General features: G+C 40.3%; 1 protein-coding gene and 1 long non-coding RNA gene across 2 annotated transcripts in view; one reads left to right on the top strand and one right to left on the bottom strand.

Annotated features, from left to right (window-relative positions):
• gmds (GDP-mannose 4,6-dehydratase) overlaps window positions 1–13,498 on the top strand; it is a 302,854-nt gene that overhangs the window by 188,550 nt on the left and 100,806 nt on the right. The window lies entirely within an intron of this gene.
• LOC107078276 (uncharacterized) lies at window positions 5,269–11,891 on the bottom strand. The gene is made up of 3 exons (XR_001479214.2): window positions 11,392–11,891; window positions 10,527–10,637; window positions 5,269–5,580 (listed from the first exon to the last, which is right to left on the bottom strand). It is a non-coding gene; the product is annotated as an uncharacterized lncRNA (long non-coding RNA).

Raw genomic sequence — 13,498 nt, 5'->3', positions numbered from 1 at the left:
AGAGTTTTAAAAACAAGTGTGAAGACTATAATTTGCTGCATTTGTATGTAAACAGTGTCAGAAAAGCATTTATTTTGTGACTCCATAGTTGTGTGTAAGCTTAGCGGAATTATAAACATTCCATTGTGCAAGACACCCAGTGATTGTGCTGGAAGGCAGGAGGCAGTGCTGAATCTGACTTAGACATAACGCAATTACCTCAAATCTAGTGCCTTTCGGCACTTTGTGCTTCAGTCCTGTTGAAATATGTTGGGTTTCCTGTTATGAAATCGAAAATAAAGGAGCCTGTCAGACAAAATAACACGCAAGCTACACAAACAAACAGAATACACAGGAACGCAACCATGTCAACATGCCTATGCCGACGTCTCCAGGAAACATGGTGTAGGAAACAGAAAAACCCTTCAGAGGGTGAAACCACATTGCATTGCAGGTCTGCTGCAGCGGTTCACCTCAGTGTGGAAAAGGCCTTTTTGAATTAGTTGCCTTCCTCATCAGTGCTTACACAGTAACTCATCACCTGGGAGTCCTAACTACTCAATAGTTCTCACTGTCATTGAGAACCTCTGACTTCTGCGACGGCTGCCTCTGACTCTTACAAGTTTCCACACAATATTGAGCAATAAAAACTCAATATTGAAAAACTGAAGTATAACTACAGATAAAAGTGCTACACTTTTTTCTGGAAATAAATATAAGACACTAATAGAAACATGACCCAAATAGTCTTCAGATTCTCTTGCAATAATTTCTGATTATTGTTGTTGCTTTCTTATGTTACCTTAAGAAAATGTCAGAACCATGTTCTTAAACCCCCCTTTTAGAAAAGGATACCAGAGATAAAAAAAATGCAGCTATTAATGTTTCTTGTGAAATAGCATGATTCTGTTAAAACATTCTTTTTTTGTTTTAACCATTTTAAAAATCAATTCTGGAGAATCTGTGCTTTGCGTGTGATGGCATCGGATCATGACCTTAGTGTAACCGCCCTGCCCCACGTAGCAGCTAGTGACACCCGAGCACGTTCATCTGAGACATGTCGTGGTTTGGAGCTTCCTGCTCTCTTTTCAGCATGAGGGCTCTGCATATTTAGAGTGTCTCACAAGCCAAGCAATTCCGCCTTGATATTCCGTTAAGCAGCTGTTGCATCTGCAGCATGTAATTTTGCTTAACAATACACCAGCTCTCCAGACTGTGGGGTAGCAGGTCCCCCTGGTCGAATGTGTTTCCAGTCTCTGCTGGATTTGCCTCCCTGACCTTGTGTTGGCAGGTGACAGGGTTGCACGAGACATCTATATTCCCATTTGCCATCGCATTGCTCGCTCGTCAGAAAATAGCAACATGCGCAATCTGATTACACCACACAGCTGGGGGAGAAGCTTCTCCTGTTCGTACAACATAAAAAGGATACGTGGCTTAGGAGCAGTAAATTACAAGGAGGCAGAGCTATCTGAGCTGCAAGTGTGGCGTCATTTCATAAAATAATTTTCTTGTAATTCACCAGCGTCCATAGGCATGTGTCTGGATTGCAGTCTAATATTTCTCATGCTGGGTTATCTAAATTGGGACCTAGCAGATGATGAAATAATACTGATCCCCTGTGATCGTGATAGGCACTACATACAGTCTAAGTCCATGAGAGTGGGGTGAATGATGGTGCATTGAGCCTTTTAATGCTGCTTTCCAGGAGAATCTGGTTTGTAAGATGCGGACTGAGTTGCGTATTATCATTTTTGGGGGAAATCTTTCCTTTTCCGATTCTTGGAGGTATTGTTAAGCTCGGTAAGCAGCTCCATCATGTCTTAACCTTTCTGATGGAAGAGTAGGAACAAGAGAGGGCGCCATCCAACAGACAGGCCATTTCCAGTTTGTCATTTGAAGGATGTATAGTTACCACAGTCCAGCTCGTGCTTACCACTTGTCTTTATCAGCGTAATCTAGGTGCTGAAATAAGCAGAATCCTTAGTCAATAACAAAGAGCAGACAAATACTGTATAACTATACAAGCTCCTGTGTTTGGAAGGCTTGGCAAATGGTTGAAATAGTAAATAAGAAAGGGCAAAAGAAGACATTTTAAGGTGCAGGTGTCCAGGTTTAGACCTTGATTTTCTGTGGCAGCTCTACTAAGTTGTGCCAGTGACTAATGCATATGCTTCCGCAGAGCATAGTCCGCCTGCTCACCACCACATTCGTGGTTGTGCATGGTTATTTCTTCTCGGGGATTGCTCTGTGTTTTTCATATGCTCCTGAAAATCCCTTTGAGTGGAAGCAACTTGGGTGTTCTGCAGCAGGCATGTCGGCTTGTTATGCTTAATAATTCCCACAGCAGAAAGAGGAATTAGGAGAGGAGCAGGGCAGAACAAAAGCCAGTTGAGTGCCAGCTGGGAAAAGCACCCTCTGTGAGCAGCTCTGTGTAATAACTATATTTCTGAGGAGAAGGTAATGATGCTTAAGTGAGGCTGGTCGTGGTAATGTAATATATACAAAGCCGTGTCAGGTCTGGATCCAATAACCTGTCATTTACCATGTCTGGAATAGATTGCGTAGATAAATGAAGTGAACTCTTGCCCGGCGAGGAGCCTTTGCTCCCAGGTCTTTGTTTCTGAGCGTATGAGCCTCCAAGCCTGACCCCTGTGTCCAGTCCTGGAGTCAGTGAATCCCGGGGCCTTGAAGACGCAAATCCTGTGGGCTCACGTGTTTCTCGGTTCCCCCTGAGCAGAGGAAATAGCTGAGGAGTCTGTAGCTGTTTGCCCTGAGGCAGGATTAACAGGTGCATGGATGTGTATTCCAAAGTCCATTTTGCAAAAAAAAAAGAAAAGAAAACATTCCCGTCAGGTGATACTGGAATATTTTATTCCTTTAGTTAAAGAACTACTGTTTCCAGGAACTTTCTTTTTCTGCCTTTGACACCCTTACTAGCTGAGGCTGTGGAGGTGACGAAAGAATATCTGAAGTGAATATCTGAAAATAGTAGAAGGGGAATCTTTCTGCTTTAGTGGTACGTGTGTCTCTCTCTGAAATATTCAGGTTAGCATTCCTGTAACTCTTTAACAACAGAAGGTGGTTTTCGTGCTGTGTGAACTACTTAACCTGTGTTCTCTGAGCCGAGGACTTTCCTCCACTTTTATGTGTGGTAAAGGATTTGGCTTCAAGTATTGATTGTGCTGAAAATCCAATGTTGACTTATAAAAAGGAATGGCATCAATGTTCCCTCTAAGCTGTGCGCATGTGCATACGCGCATAGGTTATGAAAGCAGTGCACATAGGAAATTGAACTGCGCACAAAAAATTAAATTCTCAAAAAGATATGATAATAATAAAACAAACCACGAGACAATAAACTGACCACGAGACAGGCTGCGAGAGGCCCACCTTGGGTGTGTGCATTATTGCTGCTGCTGGATCATCAATACCTCTGCTCTCCTAGTCTCGTACCTCCCTGCTCCTGCTCGCTCGACACTCAGTCTCTATGACTGGGCTCGTGGAATCGCTGCCCTGGTCTTTTGGATCGCTATGCTTCTATGAGAATGACTATATTAATACAAAATAATTTCAGGTTTACAATTTTACAAACACTCAATTTAGTGCGCACAAGTTTTTGTCACTGGGGAAAAAATTCGCGCAACTTGAAGTTTTTCCACACACGGGCCATTAAAAATTAGTGGTTAGCATTAGAGGTAGCATTGATTGGCGTACGTCTTTAGAAAACATGACAAGGCAACTAACATCCTTTTTTGGATGGACGTATGTAATATGCAAGTTATAGCCCTTCAGAGTAAGTGAGCAGCAGCTGCACTTATTTCTTTTGGAAAATCTCCTCATGTTCTGACGATCAGCAATTTCAGTGACCAGCACTGAACGTCTCATTCACCAGTACAAAACTAATTCTGTATATTTCACTTGTACCCGGTCACTGGTTTTAGTCACTTTTTTGAATATTGCTGAGAATGCTGCTTTGTTTGAAGCTAGTTCACGCCCTTATATCTTTAGTACCTTATGGAAAACAAATATTGTTCCCCGGTGAAAGGAAAGAAAAAGAAGAACCTACTCTTTTATTTTGTGGCCATTTTCACGAGTCCCCAGCCCACCTCTTTCTTATTTTCAGATTACCTTGCATAGTCTTTTAAGTCATGTGTTTGATTGGATAATAATACATGACCAGTTTAATAGCTGGTAAATATTTACGGGGCAGAGGTGAAATGTCAAATGTGCCTGAGCCAGGTTCAGTACGTACACCATGTTGAATGACTCATAATTGAGCCCAAGATATATTTCACCTGAGGGAAATAGGTCTGACAGTTTACAACCCATTTTGGATTACCACCTTTTAGGGGTTAGGGATCAGCCTTGTAATTGTAGGTGGTTTACTATCGTTTAACATAGTTGTGGAAGAGAGAAACACATGCACACAATCTCTCTGTTACATTTCGAGTGTAACAAGTAATGATAATGTGAAGTGGATAGCTTTGCTGTATTTGGCCATTCCTTTTGCTCTCTGGATGTCATAAATCTGAATTAATGTGCTTGGACACGTAGTGAAGTCAAATGGTGTTTGTTATAAATGTCAAATACCTGTAGAAGCTTATGCTTTATAGGATGTTCAACATCAATGAGCAAATTTGGATATCAGAAGGGTCACACTCCCTGTGGGAAATTCCCAAATCTGCATTTTATTAAAATGACCTAAGGTATTACAAAAAAGCGAAAAGAACAAACGGTGTTATTTTTCTCCTTACACATAAAGCTTTTAAGTGTTTTCTAGACCCTGTGTTAAAAATTATATCATCAGAAATCTATATTGCCAGTCCATGACTATAAATATTTAATTTAGGTTTAGTTTTTTATATCTCTTCTTTCTTTGTAGTCTTTTGTTTGTTGTAATTAGTTTTTTTTTTAATACTTGAGAAAATGCAGTTCAGAGATTTCACTATAAAAGTATAGCAGTTTTAAATAACTGCTTCCTGTGTCTGCAGGAAGTTGTGGCTTTTATCCTGTGAACTCTCTGAGCATTCCTCAGACTAGGGTACTTCAGCATCCCACCGCAGGAGAAGATGAAAAAGGGAAATTACTATGCCCAATAAAATTCCTCATGGGAACTGCGATGTATCCATCAGCATAACAGATATTTAATAGCAGATCGTCATGCAAGCAAATGAGTAAAACACAATATGAAACATTTCATGTTTCAAAACATATTAAATAGCCCTGTCAGAATAACAGTACAGCATTGTTAGCGGTACAGTAATGAAGGAATGCACTCAAGTAAAGTTCAAGTATTGAATACTTTGCGTGTGCTTTATTTTTTAATAAGTAATGGAAATGCAAGTCTGCGCCACTAATTCCTCAGTTGTTTTCTTCCGTCTGTATGAGGCCCACACAGTCAGCAGCCCGCTCTGAGGGTTTGGGTCAGAGAAGGCAAAAAGAGAACATGAGTGCAATGAGGGACTCTGGAGTATGGTTTCAACGAGGCTCTGCATCTCAGCCCCTCCGGTTTCCTCTTTGTGTGGGGCCCCCAGTTTCCAAAGTCTTCTTTGGATTCAGGTCGCCCTTTCTGAGCTAAACTGGAGATCCTGCCCAGACCTGTGGGAAAGTGCAAAAAAAAATTCTGCAGCTATTTATACTGTTCCTTTCCCACTCATTCTCAAAGGAACTCCCAACAGGAAGGTTTCAGCACAATCTGCCGAGGACAGCTTCTAATTTTTAACCCTTCAACCTCTGTCACATCGGGATCCATTGCTCATGCACTCAAACGCTTCTCTCCTATACCTTGTGATTAAAGAACATTATTAATAGTGTGTTGTATTACATCCTTCAGTGCTTAATTTGTCATACAAGGCTCCATTCCTTATTTTCCTCAAGTCTTTTTTTTATTTTCCTAGAATGTGACAAGAGTAAACTACGTTCATGCCACTTGCGAGAGTGCCTTCTCTTTTGGTGTGATTTTTATCCCAAGGTTTTATGCCAAAGGAGATCAAACTACTTTTCAGTCAAGGATAAAACTTCCATGATAGTTTGCATTTCTGTTCTTTGAGCACCAGAAAATGTCGACTTGTTGCCTTTCTTCTTACCCTTACTGTCCAAACTGAATTAAACCAAATCTTCTTACACACTAGAACTTTCTTTCTAACTGTTCTGTATACGTTTTCTTCTGAGCAAACCAAACATTGGATTAGCCATTTTTTTTTTGTTTGGTTCAGTGCCACATCTTAACAACATGTTCTGATGGATCCTTCACAGTATTTTTGCCCCAGTCACCCAGTTGGGTCGGCATTTGTTTTTTTATACAGATCTTGATTGTATGGAAACAAATAAGATAATGTACATCATAATGAACTAACCCTTTGCAATACTCAGCTTTATTATAAAAGATGCACAGAAAATGTGCAGCACTTTAAGCTTTTTGTAAATAGTCAAGAAAAGCCCATGTGTACTGGAACAAACTCAGGAGATAAGCCTGAATTGTGCCTACCTTTTCCAATTTGAAAGCTGCTGAACAACTGTGCAGAGAGCAGACATAATGCGTGCTGTATGTAAGAATAATTTTTCACTAATCAAAAGGTAATTTGCTTGTTTCAGCCCATTCCAAATTAAATCAAACTCTCTGTCCCAGATTTATTACAGTATGTGCCTGCCAGCCTTTCCGTGGTGCAGAGCTCTTAACGATATGCTCCTCCAGGGATGTGCACATCTGTTTACAGCTGGCTCTCATTATAGCGCTCTGCAGTAGCCATTCTTTTTCATTTACCTTTTCTTCTGTGATGGTTATTAAAACTGCAGTTTTAAAATGGTAGATTTATGTGATACAGGTGCTGCACTTGTAAAGAGGAGACTACTACTACTAGTAGTAGTAGTAGTAGTTGTAGTTGTTGTTGTTGTTGTTAGCATTGCAAACGGTGACAAACTCATGAAGTAGTTTTGGTTTGTTTCATACAGCAGATTATACTTTTTGTGTTGATTGAAGACTGAAGTTTTTACTGGTGGCCACTGCGTTTTTGCAGTGAACCTGCATTTATTTAAAATAAGTGTATATTGGACTCTGTGTTTTATTAAATATTTGTTTAAAGTTTGTAAGTGTTAATTTTTATAGGATGGTAGGAGCAAAATCCGATGGAAAAAACAACATATTAAATAAAATTCTCAGAGCAAAGCAAGGAGTTCTGTGATATGCATTTCATTTCTGTTCTAAAGAAAGTGTTTTATTTAAACAATGGTGGGCCAAGTGAGCTTTTGAATGTGGGCGAACTGTTTTGATTCCTTAAAACAATAAAACCACTCTTCAGTAACCTTTATACTGTATATATATATACCTAAAATATAAAAATAACCAGTCTGAATTTGGATAATAACCAAAGATATATATATATAGAGAGAGAGAAACAACCCAACGTATTTTAGAGTACTTCTGTATGAATGGACCCATGTGGAAGAATTCAAGGGGTAAAATCGAGCGTAGCACCATTTAGAAATGTTTATGTGACAGACATGCTTTCATTTTATATAATGAGGAAACTAGGAATGAAGAACTGAGTGAGAGGCACAGCACTGAGTTATGACCACTGTAGTTCTCCAGATATCTGGATAACGGCACTAAAAAAGTGTAGAACAAACCCAAAAGCAGTGACTGCATAGCACTCCTAACCTGTTCCCTCTAACACAGCTGTAACCTTCTCACTGTCTCAAGGGGCTGTAAAAATTCAGCATGGAAAGCCCATGTGGGTCAAGAAGATGGAAAGCAGCAAATCAAAGTGCAGTTTCATGTATTACAGTGATTCTTTATAGACTGTCAGTAGAAGTACTACTACAGACAGCGTTAATAGTGATTATTACGAAGCATGGGGGCCAGTTTTTTTTCCTGGCCCCTTCTAGAATTTTACTTAAAATTTATACCAGAAGATCAGCTCCAGTAACATTTCTGGAATCAAATAAGACACGTCAGTTGAACCTGATTTCTCATCATCCATGTAATTAGAACTTGGCCTCTGTAACAAATGTGAGTTGTTTTCATGCAGCTGCCTTAGAATGTCGAGTTTCATGGAGTATAATTGGAGCCCTACAGGTAAGGAGAATGTTAAAGTCTACGTGTTTCTTAAGCATGAAGTTCCGACCTTGTTCTGTTCTCCTCAAGCTCCAACAGCAAGGCATTCGCTAGAGCTGTAGGAATAAAAGAGCTCTGTCTTTCTGCCAGGGTACATGGCACTGATTTAACGTGTTAGTTCCCATTGGTATCTGACAAATGAAGTTCTGCCTAAAGGACTTCATGCAGCTGTGTGAAGTAGGGCAAAAGAACAGTGCTGCCTTCTATTACAATTTCTCCAAATTTCATGCCCTATGTAAATTCAGATGACAGATTAAATATACAATTTGTTTTCTGAGAAACAGTACACCAGCCATTGTGTACAAAAAAAGTAATGTAATGACAGTATAAATAAGAGAAAACCAATTCAAACCCAAATCCTAAGGAAATGTTTTTGCATGCAATGATAAAACCTTGCACAAGGTCTAATGTGTGACTATCGTGACTCTTAGAGAAAGTTCTGATTATTAGTCTTCCAAACAGGAAATCTATTGTCCTTGTTCGGATTGTTAGGGGACCGAGCAACTAAACTATTGGGCAACTCTCAAAATTGTTGTGTTTCTGCGGGACTTTCCAAATGCTCATAAAAGTGAAAGTTCTGGACAAAGAATCATGAAACTTGGCAGAATTTTAAAGGCATAAAGGAGGTTGTTTCTGGATGAAAATGAAGCTAATACAGTAGGTCTAAGAGCTCAACCACCATATTGAATTTTTCACATAATGTCAGGAATTTTATAACTTTTTGTTCAGCAAAACCAGTTGTAATATAGAAAGTCTGATAAAGAGTATCATGTTGTGTTAAAGATATACTGTACATACTGTATGTTTAGCACCAATCTAGTGATCACATGGTCTGGCAAAAAACTTCCAAATAGCTTCTTCTCTGAAACTAGTTGGCTGATTAGAACTTAGGATAGGTTTTATTTCAAAACTGTTCAAGACAAGTTGCTACATTAAACAAAACAAAACCACCATGAGTCACTTAATGCTCTCCTATAAATGTATGGTTTGTGAATTGGTTGACATTGTTGAAGTGATAGTGCAATTGCTATAATAGATTACTAAAACTTTGTAGTATTACTACATGTAATACTTACATAAATGCAATTCTAATACGGATATATCTTTATAATTGTAATCTGCAATTGACATATTGTGAAGTAGCGGTTCCTATGTATGCCAAGACAACTACTTGACCACCATTGACAAAATTGATACTTTTGCTGTCTTGCGAAAGAACGTGATGATTGTATTTAAATTCTACAATACTTTTTCACTGGGTCATCATGAAATGTGGAAGGCTGGGTCTTCCTCTTTAAGTATTCAAAGCTTCACTTGTAATTTTCTAGTTTTGATGCTCTTTTGTCATTTTATTAGGTTGCAGGTAAAGGAAATGTGGGTCCTAATGCCCCAGTATAATGATAAGAACACTATACTGTAAAAAGGCGCAGTCCTTCGGATGAGATGTAAAACCAAGGTCCTGACTCTCTGTGGTCATTAAAAATCCCAGGGAGTTTCTCAAAAACAATGGTAGTGTTACCCCAGCATCCTGGCCTTTACCAACCATGGCCTCCTAATAATCCCCATCTATGAATTGGCTTCATCACTGTATTCTCCTTCCCACTGAGAGCTGGTGTGTGGTCAGAGTTCTGGTGCACTCTGAGTTCTGTCACATCATCCAGGTGGCACACTGGTGGTGGTGGAGGGGATTCCCCATTATCTGTAGAGCGCTTTGAGTGGAGTGTCCAGAAAATAATAAATTATTATTTAATGTTTATGACAACAACGCAGGACATACGACATAAAATTTTGCAGTCTCATACATTTAAAATGCTTATAAAGATAATTTGTATAATACGAATATGGAAATGTAGATCAGGCACTGAATTAAAAAAAGTATTTCTGTGCACATTGTTTTAGATTTAAAACATATTTGCCATGTGCATAAGCCTAGAGGTAACATTAATCTCTGACATTCAGTCTCCTGTGTGGAATACAGAGACTTTTAATTGGGGTCCAATGATTCCTATCTCTCAGTGGCGAAAAGATACTGAGGAAATGATTGTTCACTAATTAAATTCTTTGGGCAAGATTATGCCCATGTCTTAGGAAATACTCCTTGATCATAACTGGAAATCTAAAAGTGATATTAGAAGTGTTTTTTACATCCACCAAGACCCTTATCTGCCAACACTGCTATGTCTTAAATCTGCCCTCCACCACTGTAGAAAACATCCATTTACTGGCACCCAGAAATGTAAGGAAAGACCATAAATTTTGCTTGGCAAGGACTGTTTGCAGTTGTTCACAGGAAACCAAAACCCTGAACGATGTCCCCCCTTCTTGATACGTCTTGAGATCTTATTCATGCAAAGTCAGAGCAGCATGTGTTAGCTGGCTTCCTAGTCTTAGAGGGTGGAGCTGCAGTGCGTACTGTAGATCTCTGTCCTACCTTAGGAGGTGCACTCAGTCCATGGGAACCAGCCTCAGTCCACATCCCTCAGCCTGTGAGAGTGCAGGTGCCTTTGATGGCAGGCTGTCTAACTTTGGAAAAGCTGATTTGCTGGGAAATTAGAGAGGGTAATTAATTTTGTTACTTAAAACAGTAAAAATGATTACCACACAAAATTCATTTTTAAGGCGGTTAATTAATATGAAAAGGAAATAAATGTACTTGAGAGATACCATTTTTTTTCGAAGCCCTGTAGGTATTATATGAATTTTAAAGTCTAATAATCTATTGTTTCTCTTAAAACATAAAAGATATCTAATTAATCAACATTCTTAAAAGCATTTTCTCTGAGGAAAAGAGCTGTGCTAAAATTGTCATTATTTTATATGCCTCTGTGTCTGATGTTTTAGTACAATTCATATCAGCACTCAAATTATAATCATGTCCAAGAATTGTCAACATACTGTATTCAGCCACTTGGAGACTGCGCTTGTTCAGACTCTTCAACGTGAACAGAACAAGTGCATGAAAAATGAATAAAGCAATGACAATGAGTAAGGACACCATAACTAAAACGACATAGGAAAATTGGAATCATACTCAAGCAATCCTCTACCTTAACGTACGTCTTTAGCTCACACATTTGTTTCTTACAAAATGTCAAAGATGAAGTGTGATTACTACAATTAATTAACACTTTTTATCCACATAATTTGTGGCCATCTTATTTAAACACACATTATCTTGTTTGCCTTTCAAGTAGTAAGGACAAAGAGACTTCAGTTTTAACCGGAAAAGCCAGTCATCTCTTAGCTGCCTTGCTTAAAAGTTTCCAGTTGGGCATCACATTTCACGGGCCTCTCACCTGAAGTGGTATTTCTTTGTTTTTTAACATTCTCCAGCCTTCTCTGTCTCGTGCCGGTAAATTGTGAATTACTCCTCTTTTGTCCCAGGCGCATCTGCATGTCCCATCTCGTGTTTCACCGTGACACCTCTTAGACAAGCTTTCCTTCTCCAGGCCGAGGAGATATTTGATGCCTTCAGTATTGTCGCAGTGCCTCCCCCTTAACAGCGAAGTCAATCCAGGGATCGGCAGGGGCAGCGAAAAAGCCAGCTTGAGGCTGCCTCCCGTCTCTTCTCGCCATCGTGATTGATGGCTGCAGACGCTCATACCACTCCTCGCCTTCTGCCCCGCCCCCCAGTGGCATAGCATTTCGTGTGTTCAGCTGTGGAGTGACCCAGACCTGCGGCCCTGGCGGCGCCAGCAGTTTTTCTGCCCTCTGTGGTGGATCAGCCTGAGCCTGGTGCTGCAGGAGCTGCCAGCCCATTCGTGACCCCCCTTTGCTATGTCATCTTCGAGAGCCTCCATCCTGTGCCCCTGCTTCTGTGGGCAAGCCTGAATGTCAAGTTTCTATGAGCAGCAGGCGGTATACGATAGGGACCCCCGCCTCCCCCCCTCCCCAGCACACGCACACACACCTTCCCACCAAAGGTGTCATTTTTCACACTGGAGACTTTGTTTACCTTTCCTACCCTCCAAAGCCCCACCGAGGTACTTTGACTCCTTCTTATCTCTTGCAGTATTGAGTTCTGTAACCGTGCACTGATCCCCTGATCCAGTGGAGCTGACCTGTTTCTCAGCTGCTGCTGGGAGGTGAAGATACCGGGTTGTTCTTCTTTTATATAAGTACATTCTTTGCAAGACAAATGGTAGAAACGTGGAGATGAGGACAGATAATCCCCGCTGAAGCCGCACCTGTTTTGACAGGGCAGGAGGAAGAGCCTGTTCTTTTCAACACGCACAGCATTGGAGCTGCTTGCTTTTTTGGACATACTGTATCAGATATTCATACGGCACACATCTTTTAAAATAATCCTGCTTCAAGCATGATGTAGTCCACTGGACTTCACCTACTGTAACTGGCCCGTATTTGGATGCAGAATTGGGTGGAATTCTGATTGACAGCAACACCGTATCTTTTAACGTCTTAGAGAAAATATAAAGATTTCACCTTGGGGAGACCTTAATCTTCATCAGCAACACAATTAGGTTTCATGCTTATCTTCATTAGAGAAGATATAACCAACATTATATGCTTTTCTTAAAACTATTTTTAGAGGTAGGTTTTGTTTTGACTTTTGTGTTTTTTTGTTCATTTCATGCTCTAATGCAAAAATGCAAGACCTGTCTCCTCCTTGGGAACAAATGTTGATAGCTCTTAAAGAGCTGCTTTTGTTGTTATGATGTAAGTATTCCAGTTTTCTCCGTGAAGGAGCTGTGGTGCAGGAAAAGGTAGTTTTGTTTTAGGCAGTATCAGTCACAGCGAACACTGTGACTGGTTCAGAGCATTTTGTAAAGCCCGGAGTGGCTCACTCTGCTATGCATTCAAGAGGCTTTCTCTCCCATGCAGGGGTGGAGCTATGTACTTGCTGCCAAGAGCTTGCAGCTCCGATCACAACAGAAGCACGCTGAGTAGAGACCGCGGCTTGCTTTGGTGCGCGTCTCTGCCACGCCTTTTAGCAGGCTTGGGCACCCTGATAACATCTCCTCCATCCATCTGTGCCGAACCTCCAAGGTGCTATTAGCAGAAGGCCCGTATGTTGTTTTGCACTCAGTGCTACAGGGTTGTTCTGCCTGTGTTGGATAATTGCATCCAGTTTCGATGAGCTCTCGTTTTTTCTCCTGGAATGGAGCCCAAGTGTGTGTGACCGCATGCAGAGGGTTCCTGTCAGTCATTTCTGCCACTCACTCTTATTTGGTCACTATCTCTATTACCTACAGTAGGAGCTTTGATCAGCCAACTTCATATACAGTATAAAAGGCTGTGCTGCCTTTAAGTGTTTAGTGTCCACAGAAGAGACACTTTTTTCTTTTTTTTCTGACTGTTCTAACTCCTGAGAAGATAACAGGCATTTAATAATGCTTCATAAAGGAAAATTTATTTTCTCATATTTCTATTTACCTATTACAA

The sequence above is a fragment of the Lepisosteus oculatus genome, chromosome 6 (genome assembly GCF_040954835.1).
Source record: "Lepisosteus oculatus isolate fLepOcu1 chromosome 6, fLepOcu1.hap2, whole genome shotgun sequence".
Lineage (NCBI taxonomy): Eukaryota > Metazoa > Chordata > Actinopteri > Semionotiformes > Lepisosteidae > Lepisosteus > Lepisosteus oculatus.
The sequence above is the reverse complement of the archived record's forward strand: the minus strand, read 5'-3'. Positions and strand labels throughout refer to the sequence as shown.